The sequence below is a fragment of the Squalius cephalus genome, assembly GCF_949319135.1.
Source record: "Squalius cephalus genome assembly, chromosome: 8".
NCBI classification, from domain to species: Eukaryota; Metazoa; Chordata; class Actinopteri; order Cypriniformes; family Leuciscidae; genus Squalius; species Squalius cephalus.
Genome location: NC_137129.1, coordinates 19,479,516 through 19,493,764, shown reverse-complemented (window position 1 = coordinate 19,493,764; position 14,249 = coordinate 19,479,516). Strand labels below are relative to the sequence as shown.

The following is a 14,249-nucleotide window of genomic DNA, read 5'->3' as shown; positions in this document are numbered from 1 at the left end:
AGCTATGCCGGTGGGAGGCAACTCCTGACAGGCTTTACCAAACTGGACAGGTCATGGGTGAGGAGTCAGACAATACACAGTCAAACTACCTCTCTTGACAGAGTCTTTTGAGGAACCCAATACATTTCTATGAGAAAATGTATCATTTAAAGATCCACATGGCAGGCGGCAGTAATCCTGAAAAATTGCCGCCATCTTGAAATTTTATGTTGCTGTGGGTGGTTTCTTGTCAAATGACCCTTTGAGACAGCTCATGGCAATTTTCATGCTTGTATCACCAACTAAATGATTTCTTAAGCCTAATTGCTCCACTAAGGTGGTGGCCATCTTGAAAAATGGCCGCCATCTTGAAATTTCAAGTAGCTGTGGGTGGCTTATTGTCTAGTGACCATCAGAGACTGGTCATGCCAATTTTCATGCTTGTATCACCAAACAAACCACTATATCACTTAACTGCTCCACTAAGGTGTCGGCCATCTTGAAAAATGGCCGCCATCTTGAAATTTCAAGTGGCTCGGACAATTTTCTTGTCAAGTGACCCATGGAGACTGCTCATGCCAATTTTCACGCTTGTATCATAAACTGAACGATTCTGTCAAACATAAGCACTTAGCCGCTCCAGTACAGGGAGAGTGACAACAAGAAAGAAAAAAATGGCCAACATTAAAATAAAGACCCAACTAGAGGCTCACTTAACTACGTTAACTGTGTTAAAATCAAAATGGAACTTACAATAGAAGTGTATGGGACACACAGCATTGAACCATGGCATTTCTAAATGTATGGCAAAGAGACTTAAACATGATAGACGTAAACATGAGACTTGTGCGATCAAATCACCTATTAGTTCATCATGTTTGTGCAAAACCTATCCAATCTATCAAACTCCTGCATGTCTTGACCATCAATTACTTTTTGTATTTTTTTTTCTCAAATATCTCTCTTAGAAATCAAATAAATATAGATAAACATATTTACATAAGATGTTTTTTTTTCTTCTTTTTTATGCTTTCATACTACATACAGAACCATACTTTTGCATTAAAACATGGTAGTCATTTAACAAGATGATTTTTCTTGAAACAACAATCAATTGTATGATTAAATGATTGTGCAGCCTGGTCTCATTGTTAATACGTAGGTATTAATACGTAATTTTCAAAGATAGAAAACATACTTTTTTGTACGTTTGGATAGATGCTGAAACGTATAATATGGACGTATCTGCAACGTTTAAACGTAACATTATTACGTTTTTACAGCTAAAAAACGTAAACTATTTACGAATTTTTCATATCATAAAGATATCTGTATAATTTCCCTTTTACCATTTTATAGATAAATGTAAGATCCCTTAACCCTACTCCCACACCTAAACATACCCATTTTATAGACAATATTAAAATGATAAAAAGTAATGGACAGATATGTGTAGGGAAATGCCAGTTTTATTAACAATACAGCATTAAAATATAGTTTGAGCCACTAATCCTACCCCTACCCCTAAACCTAACAATTTCTTAAAACTACGTAGGCTAAACTTACATTTATAAAGAAAAACAACAGACAGACACGTAACGTTATAATCACAATCATTTATTTATTGAGAAAATGTCAAAACCGGTACCAAAGTCGTTCACATGACGATGTGTCGCAGTCCTCTCTGGCAGTATATAATAGTTTTGTATGAGGTAACGTTACAGAGCAGAATTTAAGTTATTAATCCATGAAAATGTTAATCCGGTTTCGGTTCGGTGTTCGCTCTGTGAAGGCGCGCGCACTTCTCCAATTCAAATCTAGTACACCAATTTAAACACGGCATGTCGCAATCTGTGACGAAGCATGCGAGAGCCAATGAGCGTTTGATATCACTGCCGTAAAACATGTCGTAACGCTTCGGGCGCAATTTTTGAATTTGAATTCACCACTAGAGCGGGATTGACGTTTACGGTCTCTGCTGAGAAGTGGAGATGAAGATCACTGGATAAAGGGCTGAATTTGGATCTGTTTCTTGCAAACAACGTATGGATTCGAAAGATTTGGATTACATCAAGCTAAAAAAATTGATGTATTTTGTGAATTTATGTTGTGTTTTAGTGTATTATTGGTCTATATAGGAGAAAACGCCTTTTGTGTCTCACCTCACGGTAAATAAACCAAATATTACAAAATGGTTAAACGATTAAATAAGGTATTTTTAAGGTTTTAAAATGTATTCTTGTTTAACACCATGTATAGGCTAATCCTCCAAAACGAGTTTGCAGCAGAAGGCACGAACAGAGCGAAATGTTATTATTTATGAGTACCGTTAAACTGTATTAATAAATGCGACTTAAAATTTAATTGATAAGACAATTGAATGCAATAGAGTCAAAACATTAATCCCACGATTTTAATATGCATAAGTTAAATAGGAATACGTACAAATGTGTACGTTGGTAAAGTTGTTAATACGTAAATAAATTATGTTTTTGTGCTGTCAATACGTAAATATTATACGTTTTAGTGCTGTAAATACGTCAGTATTATACGTTTCTGTGTGTATAAAACGTAAATAAATGTATGTATGGTAGAACTATGCTTTATTACGTAAAAATACACACGTATTCTCATGAGATCACGTTGCAGCGTGCCCTATCTTGCACATTTTGTGCTAGTCAACTCGTATTAATGTTGTAGTCAATACCACCTAAACTGAGACCAAGACTAGAGTGTGTTGAGACCAAGACAAGACCAAGATTTTGAGGGGTTGAGACCAAGAGGCAGGGTGAGACGAGTTAAGACCACACCAGCACTCCTCAAATTCATCTGAAAGATCCACATTTACTGCCTGAGAAATGTCTTATCTAATCAATAAATACAATTAGAATACAAAAAAGAAACTATATAGAATTGTAACCAATCAAATTAAATCACTAGCAACAAAATTAGTCTGAATAGGTACAAATTCAACTGCATAAAAACTGTTGAGATTTTTTTTTAAAATCACATTTTGAATATAGATGGAAAAATAAAATTATACGTTTAAATATGACACTAAAACCACCACTAGGTGGTGACAAATCACTTAATGAGTGAGTCACGGAATCGTTTATTCAACCGATTCGTTTAAAGCAACTGATTCATTCAGTAACAAAAAAATGATGTGTGCACGGAAACGCACAACAGGTATTCTGTGGGTTTGTTTGGAACTGTATTCGTTACCAAAATAGCAAAAACTTGTTTAAAATTATGTCTAAGATGTAATTCACTTAATATTAACTTCTTGTTTATTGAACATTTGTATGTATTCAATATCACATTTGCAATCATACTCATAATCGTAAAAACAGTGTGCTTTTTATATACAATTTTTTATATTGTTTGGTAGTTACATTTGGTTCTGTAGTTACGTTTGAGTACTGTATAAGCATTTGCAAAATGAGTACATGCAAATGAAATGACTTTCTCCAGAGGACACCTCAGCTTAGAAGGAGAAAGGTAGTGGTTTGGGCCATTGTGCATGATATGGACAGTGTGTGTGTAAAATGCTTGCACAAAACATTACAAGAAACAGAAGGGCTGGTAGCATTGTTAATATTTGATAAAGGCTGCTTGTCATCTCCAACATCTACAGTACTGGCAGCAGCACAATACAGTTCAGAAGGAGAAAGGTGGGTTTTTAAATCTGCAGCTCATAGTAACTGTCAACTATTTATCTCATTGCTCTTATTTCCTGTATTCAACCCACCAAATGTCTTGAGCATCAACATGATAGAGATCAAAATAATGCAGGCAGGAAACAATTGCTCGTTGGCATAAAAGCGGAAGGATCTCATTTACACCAGAGGGACGCTGTTGCACACCACGTACGGATCCATTTTATCAGGGCAAGCTCAGGAGCGCAAACACAAAAGAAAATACCTTTTCATGTCTTATAAAAGCCTTGGAAAACCAAGGAATGTTGACAATGCGACTCACGCCTCGCACAAACCCCTGCTGAATCTCCAAAAGCACTTATGCATCTCAATATGAATTGGACCCCATTCACTGTAAAAACCCTGTCAAAACCAAACCAAGAAAAGCTCTCAATAAAGATTTACTTCAGAATGGTTATATTTTTTTGGACATTGGAAGTTTGGGGGGACGTCATTGGCGTATATGTTGCCAAACAAACTAAAACATACAGTTGGTGTGTTGATGACTCAAATATGAAGAGTGGGGGTTCAATCTGTCTTAATTTGCAGCATCCATTAGCAAAGCATGTTAAAATATGTGTCAGGTTTCTTGGCTCATTGAGCTGGATCATGAACGGGAAGTTACAGTACAGAAAGGGACACACTAACAAACACACTGTGTGCAGTATGTGTGCAGGTAGAAAGACTGTGCCACACAGTGGGCTCCATTCAAGGCACTGTTGTTGAGCTTCTATTAGGCATTTATGGGCAACCATGATTTGATTGAATATTTGATGTGGTTTTTCCGCGCAGCTGTGCTCTGAAGACAGAAACATACACAACACAAATGAGGTATCAACTTAACAATTAAACTCTACTAATCAGCTAGCAAAACATGGTTGCAATTGGCACTTAAAATGATGGAATATAGAACCATGGAGACAAGTGTGAGCCAAGAGAAGACCAGTGGGAATGGGACAGGGACAGTCATGTAAAAGGAGTTAAAAGGACAGAAGATAAATTATCATCGACTGGGCAAGTGTTTGGACAAGAATCAAAGTCGTTCCTAAGCTTATTACAACAGCTTGCAACAGCCAGATTGCAAAACCACTGAATATTCAGAACTGTTTCTTTATTTCTTTAATTCTATTCTCTGTTGTCATCTTCATTGTCTTTCTTTATGTTGTTCTTATTCATTTATATTTATCCAAGCCAAAAACACCTTGTGTGCTGTTTGTTTAGTTTTATAACTGGAGTCAACAGAATTCTCCATATTACAATTTCATGCAAAAATGCATGGAATAAGAATGTTTAATGTTTAATTGATTTAATCAAAGATAGAGTAAACAGTAATATTTAGAAATAGTATTACAATTTAACGGAACTATTTTCTATGTAAGGTATAATCCACAGCTAGCTGTGCATTTTAATGAACAATGTCGAGGCAATGAACCACCGACACAAAGCACATTCAGATTGTTTAATGCTCAGCTAGCCGTGGATTATCCCGCTTATACCATGGTTATTTGCCAGTATTGACAAGTTAAAGCTGTTACTGATGTTTATATGCAATATTTGACCATTAAAATTACAGTTATTTTCATCAGTTACAGCTCATTAGATCTAGCATTCTGGCCACTTTAAATCAGACACTGACATTAGTACAGTAAGATTACATTTCTTTGAAATAATTTCATTTGGTGAAGTTGCTGCAGTAGGAGAATCCACTGTATATTATAATGTTCGTATATAATAAATTGAATGCACCTCAGAGCGAGCAGACGAAACGCAATAAAGTTATCTTGCTTTCGGATGCCTGCTGTTTGGGAATGCGGTCGTGTAAGACAGTTCTGGCAGGTAATTATACTAGAACCACTTTGATGACAGACTTTGTTCAGGTATTCAGAATGAGCAAAACATTTCAAATGCTTTGCAATAAGATTGGTCGCGCAAGTTATCACTCACAAATCGCGTCCCATCACGCAAAGTCACATGACTTTAAAAAAAACACATGATTAAAAGAAAAGACTTTATTAAAGCACTACAGCTATATGTCATGTCACATTTAAGAGGCAAAAAGCCATTTATTGTTTGAATTTCATGATAAAAAAATTTGGACAGAATTTGAAAGCTGAGACTTTGTTTCTTATCAGAAGTAATAAAGCACATCGGTTGTCCGATACTGATTATTGGCCGATACATCAATGCATTCCTAATATGTGTGTATGTGCGTGTGTGTGTGTGCGTGTGTGTGTGGTTCCAGTATACCCTATGTCATGGGGACAAAATGTCCTCACAAAGATGGCAATATACAAAATCTTTGTCCTTTTTTTTTTTTTGTTGAAAATTTTACTGTGATGGGTAGTAGGTTTAGGGTTAGAGGATTATACAGTTTGTACAGTATAAAAATCATATGTCTATGGAAAGTCTGCATAAAACATAAAAACCCTATGTTTTGTGTGTGTGTGTGTGTGTGTGTGTGTGTGTGTGTGTGTGTGTGTGTGTGTGTGTGTGTGTGTGTGCATGTGTGTGTGTCTTATAAAGTAAGATTCAACTTCCAAGGTTACAAACTGTTAATGTAACACTGAAAAAATAACATAAAAATTTAACAAAAGATTTCCAGATGGCTCTTGAAGCAATATTTTCACGGTCATAGTCTTGTCATGGTCTTGGACAAGGGTGGAATCAGATTTTTCTCCTCACACCTAATGAAAATAGTGGAAACATTATTCCACTGGACCTGGCCACTGGACCTGGCTGTGTGGTGATAAATCAACATTCAATTTTATTTTAACCTTTTGAAACACAATGAAAGTCCCACAAGAAAAAAGAAACTGGTCTGACCTTTCCTGAACAGTTGAGTTGTGTTGTCTGTCCAGACCTGTCTTCTGTTTGCACCACGTGTTCTCCCTGCATAATGACTAGTCTCTCAGTTCACAAGAAATTCACCATCAATAACTCTGCTGTGGATATTGGAAATCCATTGTGTACTGTACAGGATGAAAAAAGGGGCCCAGGACAGTTCACTTGGTATTCAAAAGAAGAAGAAAAAAATGCTAAACTAAAAATAATTACAGTAATTGATGTCATTTTGATCACGCTTTTAGTTTCTAAAAGTAAAACTAAATTAACTATGATTCAAAAATGTGTTTAGTTCCCTTTCGAGGGATCTTCTGTGTCAGCTGCTGACGCTATGGGAACTCCCTCGTGGAACCCTGTTGTCTGAGGCACTTGTACATTGCAAGGTGTGCCCCAGCATATAAGAAGGGTGCCTGAGAACACGTCATCAGCTTATTTGTCTTCAGGAAGCCGCTTGTTTGAGTGCTGTGTGAACATAAGTGTGTGCTAAGAAGTAAAAGTTAAGCCGCCTAATGGTGAGCAGATAATTCAAGCACTGTGTTTCTCATTGCCCGCGTTTCTTAACACCTGGTGATGGTCAATAGCATACATGCCTCAACAACAACAGCAACAAATAAAAAAAAACAGGCAGAGAGAATGTCACAAATCTCAAGTAAGTGTGGGTCTGGGTTTACGTACACTGTTAGACTTTTCTGTAATTTCTACAGTTATTTACTTTAAATCCCCCAGTATTATACTGCTATTTCTCTTTACAGTAAATAACTGTGATTCCCATTGCATCATGGGAATTTTCTGTGACGTCTAACACCACATACAGAGACTTACTGTATTTTTTAAATTTGCTGTATACTGTATTTGACGTAACTGCCTCTCTGGCTGGCAACATTCCACCGTGCTTTTTATTTCCTAATTTTTGCCTTACACCTCGTGTCTACAACGCTATAATAGCCAGAGGCTGTCTATATTGGACACATTGAAGCGACTGGACCTTTAAATGCAAACCTGTTTGTCCCTTGTCAGAAATAGCGCGAGCGCTTGGACTCGTATCGGACTACGTCAGAAATATAACGGCCGCGGCGCATCTGTCTGGGATTTGTCGTGTCGCGTCAGAGCATCCAGAGTAGGTAATGGGGTCTGTGTTTTGTTGGATCGCGACGTTCGTGTCTGGCCCGGGGAAGAGACGGAATTCACTTCACCAAGAGAGAGATCAGCAAGCAAGGTAAAAAAAAAAAAAAACCTTCTGTGTGTGTTGACAGGATTGTGCCCAGTTTAACCTATGATATAACGTTAACGTTAGCCTAACGTTACTCGTCGTCAACATGGCGGTAACGAACTTTACCATGGTAAACTGAGCTAACGTTCAATTTTACACACTTTGTTAGATTGAATTGTGAATATGCCAACGAGCAACGCGTTTACATAAACAATAAATGTGAATAAATGAATGTGAAATTCTGTTTATAGCCTAATGTTGGCCTACTGATGAGAACCTTTATAGTTTTAGCATTATTTTTCAAACTATACCATATTATAGTTTTTTTTTAATGGAATTTAATATTTACTTCCATTTTTGTGTTTAAAGGCAACTGCAACAAAGCGCCAATTTGCGCCAGACTTCTAGCAAGATTCCACCCACACAGCAAAGGAGTCCGTGGCGGACCCGCCCTCAAGCCGCCAGATCCGCCTGACTGTCAGATTCGTTTTCGCTGCGCTAACAGGATCAGCCCCGCCTCCAGGATCGGCCCCGCCTGCGGTTTTAATCGGCGGACCCAGAACGGATCACATACGGATCCGCACTTCGGACGCGCCTTAACATGTGCCCCGCCCCCTAACGCACTGCCACCTCGCGGACTCGCTACAGACGCTGGGCGGACCCGCTGACCAAACGCGCCTAATTTCAACTGTCGCCATCGTCACAGAATCATTCTCCGCTCTGTGGAAAAGCTAACCGGCAGGTCGACAAGCACGGAACACGGTAAGAATGGTTCAAATATGCTTTATTTGTGCAGTTACTTATCTGTAAAACATTGCCGTTCATACCGTTCAACATACCGATGATTTTATTTCTGAAATGATTGTGGCAAACCAAGTTAGCAAATTGTCATTAGCGTAGATTTGAGTAAAAATGTATTTGATAATTAATAACTTTGAGTAAAAAGCTATTTGGATGGTATATTCTTTCTGTCTGGGAGGTTAGGTGATTTAATTAACGTTAGCTGTCCGGATTTTTATCACACCCTGATCGAGTATTTTCTCCCCTCCAGTAACGTTAAAATGTCAGGCAATATTATCATGTTAGGCCTAACGTTACCCAACTTACGTTTTTCACTGAATTTCTGGTATAACATGTCCATTTTTGTTTACATTTTGACAGTTCCACCTCCTAATGTAATGTTGTTTCAAAAAAATAATTAATATTATATGATACTGTGTGTGTGTGTGTGTGTGTGTGTGTGTGTGTGTGTGTGTGTGTGTGTTCTGTTGCAGCTTACAGTTTGTTCAAGTGCCACCAGTCTTATTTTGGAGTTTCATCTTTTCCTGACATCAGAGTAAGTAAGATTTAATACTGTTCCATCTTGATTTAGCCAGATATTTTGTCAAATACTGACACTGGTCCACACTACAGCATTTAATACTGTACTGGTTTGGTTAGTTTGAGTCCATTTTTGTTTACATCATGACAAATATATTCTCCACCACCTCCCCATGTCATGTTGTTTCAGATAATTATTTCATATCATATTAAGATGGTGTGTGTGTGTTCTGTTGCAGCTTACAGTTCACAGTTTGTTCAAGTGCCACCAGTCTTATTTTGGAGTTTCATCTTTTCCTGACATCAGAGTAAAGTAAGATTTAATACTGTTCTAACTTGATTTAGCCAGATATGTTGTCAAATACTGACACTGGTCCACACTACAGCATTTCAATTGTCAAGGCTTAAAAATGTGCAAATTATCAACTTGAAGATGCAGCACTGGCCCAATGGGGCAGGTGAAAGTTCCTGCAACTGGCCCAAGTATCTTTCACGCTGGCCCCGGGCCATCAGGCAGTCCTTATTGTCGAGCCCTGCTGTATAATTATTTTTGAAAACACTAAAAATTTTGGTTATTTTCCACAACTCACTAGTTGAAATGTGTATTTTGTGTTTCTGTTACGTTTCTTTTAGATAAAATGAATAGAAAAACTGTACCTGTCTCCAGCTCCACCTTAAGACAGTAAATTCTTCAGCAACTTCACTGTAAGTTGACAGTTCATTGTTGATTCAATTGAGTTCAGTAAGGCCACATTTATACTGCAGGTCTTGATGCCTAATTCTGATTTGTTGACCATATCTGAATTTCTTTTATTTTTTGGACCAGCTTTTTTAATTTAAAAGTGACCCATATGCAATTACACCATACACTTGGTGAAATAACCCAAGGTAGACATACTGACCTGTTCTTGAAACAGGAAGTTAAATTTATCTGGTGCTGTTTGTTACTTCCTTCTCGTTTAAGGATGTTTGGTGCCACAAAATTGGTACAGTGATGGAGTTACCTATTGGCCAAACTACAAAAATGATGAGAGAGTGAACGGGGCAGTGAAAAATTCTAAGGAACCTGGACCTGACTGGAAAAAATATGATGCCAGAGTCATGTGGTATGCTATTTTCTTTTTAAATAATCTAAATGGCTTTTGTAAGCAAATATCAAAGTATTTTGCCAATATGTTATATGGGAAGAAAATCCTTTTAATTACATTCTCATATTGTTCTGTTGTCTATAGTTCTACTCTATTAATTTGAAGGTCTACTGAAGTTTAACATATAGGCTATTTATTTTTTAGATGACTACTTTGTGGCACAACAACTCTTGAAGAAAGCTCTAAATTGCAACACATCAGATCTACAGTCTGAAGAGGAAGAGGAGGAGATTCGGCCAAAAAGAAGGCCAAAGCCGATGTTAGTATACGTATATTATCCTTTATATTTTACATTAACTTTTTGGCCTCTATATTTGTGGATCAGACAGTATTGCCTGCTCTGGTGAGCAATACCTCATTAGATACAAGACTCAAATAGAGTTTATTTTGTCAGCTTTTTTATTTTTATGCATGCTTAGTCCTGTGTCAAATTTACTATTTAACTTTTATCATATTTAGTCAACCTTATCCTGTTTTTGTTTAGTTCTTTTTTTAGTCAACTAAACTTATGGGCATTCAAGTTTTATTCAAGGAAAATTTTTTTTTTTTTGTCACGCTGTATAATGGTTAAAATTATAATCACTTAGTCATTTTAGTTGAACTTCTGTTTGTGTTTGTGCCAAATTCTTTAGGGAGTCTATTAAAGTCTGTAGTTTTCTTATGTCTCATTAGAACTACAGAAACGCGACCCGATCTGGCAATCTTACATAGCGTGGTTATAGCAGATAAAGGACCGCAAAGCGGAGGCAGAAGTGCCTTTCACCCTGTTACGACTTGACATTATTTTAAGTTAAAAAAAGAATTATGTCTATCCTCTAAAAAACAACAACCTGGTAGCTTCAATGTGATTTCATGACATGAAAATCAATGAAAATCTGCTTATGTATTACAGGTGCTGTGAGAAAGAGCCATGTCTCCTGTGCCGCCACCGATGACGACATTACAAAACATGTAATCCGGTGGTTCAACCTGGCATCAGATAGGGGAAGCTCAAGGAGCTGTCCCCCCTGTCAGCAAACCTTGACCCAACAGTAGTGAAAAAAAATACTTTATAATTTTAGTGTAATGTTTTTCACTAAATAAAATGATGTTCTTGGTACAATTCATGGTTGATTTCATTTTTTTTCTGTAATGTCTATTCAATGTATACATGAATAAAACTATTTAAAAAATTAGTAAATACATTTATAGTCTGTAATAACCTATTTTGTTATTGTTAGTTGGCTAAAAATTATTAATGTTTAATGATTTCATGTTTTATTCAAAGGCACATATACATTAATAACTATTCAAGCTTTTATAGAGCAGTCCAGTCTATCTAATGTTCGTCCACCATTAGATTTTAAATATATCTGTAGCTATAGTTTTGGCCAGATAATCAAGTGTGGGGAAAAAAGTGGCATTGTAGACGGAATTTTATGAACGGGTCCAAAACGGACCCGGGCCGGGCATATGACCGGGTCCAAAACGGACCCGGAGCGGATATGCGGCTCATTCGCGGATCCAAAGCGAAGCCGGGGCGGATGTACCCATTTATGTACGGATACGCAAAGGGACCGCAGCGGTGTCGGACCGGATCCGCGAGCCGCCACCGCGGCGGATCCGGCGCGGTGTGCAAGTGGACGCAGTTTCGGATCCGCTTTCTGGATCCGTTCCGGAGTTCACTGTACCTCCGCGGCGGATGCGTTTCGTAGTCAGTTTGCTGTCTGGGCAGAGGTAAGTTAGGCCAGCCCAGATTTGTGATATATTTTGAGATAAGTTTGCTGAAATGATTAGCATACGCTATGTGAAAATTGCTTTGAGCCACTGGTGCAGACTAGGTAGAGTATCTTATAAAATCTCTATAAACTTTATATCAAATAAGTGACCTTTGCATTATGTCTAATTTTATTACACAGCAAATGAACCAATCAGAAGATGGACCATTGTCTTTGTTCAGTCTCACCAGATAAATGTATCCAGGTAAACACTGCAGTAAAACTCTCACTAATTCATTCATACCAAATCTAGCATTCTAAACAACTTAAGTTTATATTTTTGCATTATTTTGATATGTTATTAGCCAGAAGACTCTACCATTGCAGTCCCACCTGACTAGGAAGGTCCTAATATCAGCGCACAGGTGGGTTATACTGGAGGAAGGAGAACGATCATCACACAGTGATTTCTTGCATGTGTCTTACTGTGTATTTGTCTCAAACAGGGACCCCTTCACTGCAGACAAGCTAAAATGGGCTAAAATCATCGATTTCAGTCGTTTTTTCTATGGATCTCAGCATTTTTGGACAGAATTTAGGATTTGTAAGTATTAAAATTTAATCTGGCATTATTTAATTTAGTTCTTTTGTATGCTATTTATTGACAGAAGCTGTTTACAAATATATATTCTTAAGTTTTTGTGAAAATAATAAATAAAAATTAAAAAAGGAGGTTAAAAATAATGTGACACTAATATTCTCTCTCTCTCTCTCTCTCTCTCTCTCTCTCTCTCTCATATAGTTTTGGAACTGGGATCTCCTCTGAAGGACTGAGTACATTTGTGTTTGTGGGCACGCATGCTGACCAGGGAACATTCTGATGTTGTCAATCAAGTTCTGAACAGGAACCAATCTTTGGAGAAGTTCATTTATTCACAAAGGTGGACAAAAACATTGTGTTGGCTTTTTAAAGATTATTTTGATGATGATTTTTACTCCTATGCTGTAGAAAAGATGGAGTAGACAGTCAGACATTGATAATAATAAGAAATGTTTCTTGAGCATCAAAGAGACTTCTTTCAAAAACATTAAGACACTTAAATACTTCCTTTGGCCACCAGTGTACATGAATCCAACACATTTTTGGAAATAAGTGAAATTATTTTTAAGGTGGGGTTATGTGTCTTGTATTGTGAAAAGAACTGTGTTTTGTCCTGTTTTGGACATTTCCTTTTTGAATGCTTAAAAATGTATTTATATTCTGCAGTTTTATGAATGTAATGGTTGATATTTCATTATAATACTTGTATAAGCTAAACAACCAATGACTCTACATTCATTTAGTCAAATGCTAATGTTTTGTTTATGGTTTTATGTATGTTTTCAAAAATGTTTGCAGTGAAGGACAGCACATAATGTGTTAATTTAACACGTTTACACATCTTTGTGCTAACCTCTCTGACATATTTACTTTGTTAAAATCATTAACACAATGAATGAGTTAATATTAACACAAAAAAATGTTGTCTCTAAACTCACCCATTAATGTGTAAAAATTTCACACATCATTTCCAGCATTGGCATGTTTATTTTGTGATATATCCGAAATGTTTTAAATAAAAAAATGGTATTTTGTGATTACTTTGTCTAATTGGTTTGTATGAAAGTAGTACTTATGTAGGATAAAAATAAAATTAATCATATATCAAAATTATCAAATCTAATTTATATTTAGTACAAATAAAAATAATTACAGTAGTGTACTGATTAGCTTCGTTTTTACAGTAATGCACTGTACTGATTAGCTTCGTTTTTACAGTAATGCACTGTATTTACACAAAACTGAAATACGGTTTGGTACTGTAACTCTTAATTACAGTAACTTACTGGCAACAGTGTTGCCAGTAAGTTACTGTAAAAAACCCTTGAAAAGTCTAACAGTGTATGTACGTACAAATCTGATGACTTGTTCTCAGGCTCCACCACACTGTGTCGGTTCCGCAAGGGCACGTCTTCATAGCATCAGCAGCTGACATGACATCTCGTTCCCTTTCTCAGGGAACCGGGCTTACATACGTAAACCCAGTCCCAGTTTTCAAGTATGGTGACCTATTACCTCATGTAATAACAGATTTCTTTGTGATTTGTGATATTCTCTCTGCTTGCTTAGCTGTTTTTTTTATTTGTTTGTTGTTGAGGCATGCTGTATTGTGAATACAGACATGACTGAAAATGTTGTTAGGCAAAGCGAAGTATTCACAATATGCCTACAGCACGCCTCGAGTACCTTACTTCTTTTACAAAATTGTTATCACATAATACAAATAATACAGTTGAAAATGTATGTATTAGTATA

General features: G+C 36.8%; 1 protein-coding gene and 1 long non-coding RNA gene across 5 annotated transcripts in view; one reads left to right on the top strand and one right to left on the bottom strand.

Moving 5' to 3' along the window:
* Positions 1-14,249, bottom strand: part of ptprua (protein tyrosine phosphatase receptor type Ua) — a 582,203-nt gene that overhangs the window by 362,225 nt on the left and 205,729 nt on the right. The window lies entirely within an intron of this gene.
* LOC307162636 lies at positions 958-12,952 on the top strand. The gene is made up of 10 exons (XR_013821951.1): positions 958-8,490; positions 9,003-9,064; positions 9,288-9,361; positions 9,682-9,753; positions 10,013-10,154; positions 10,341-10,455; positions 11,089-12,158; positions 12,259-12,318; positions 12,400-12,497; positions 12,696-12,952. It is a non-coding gene; the product is annotated as an uncharacterized lncRNA (long non-coding RNA).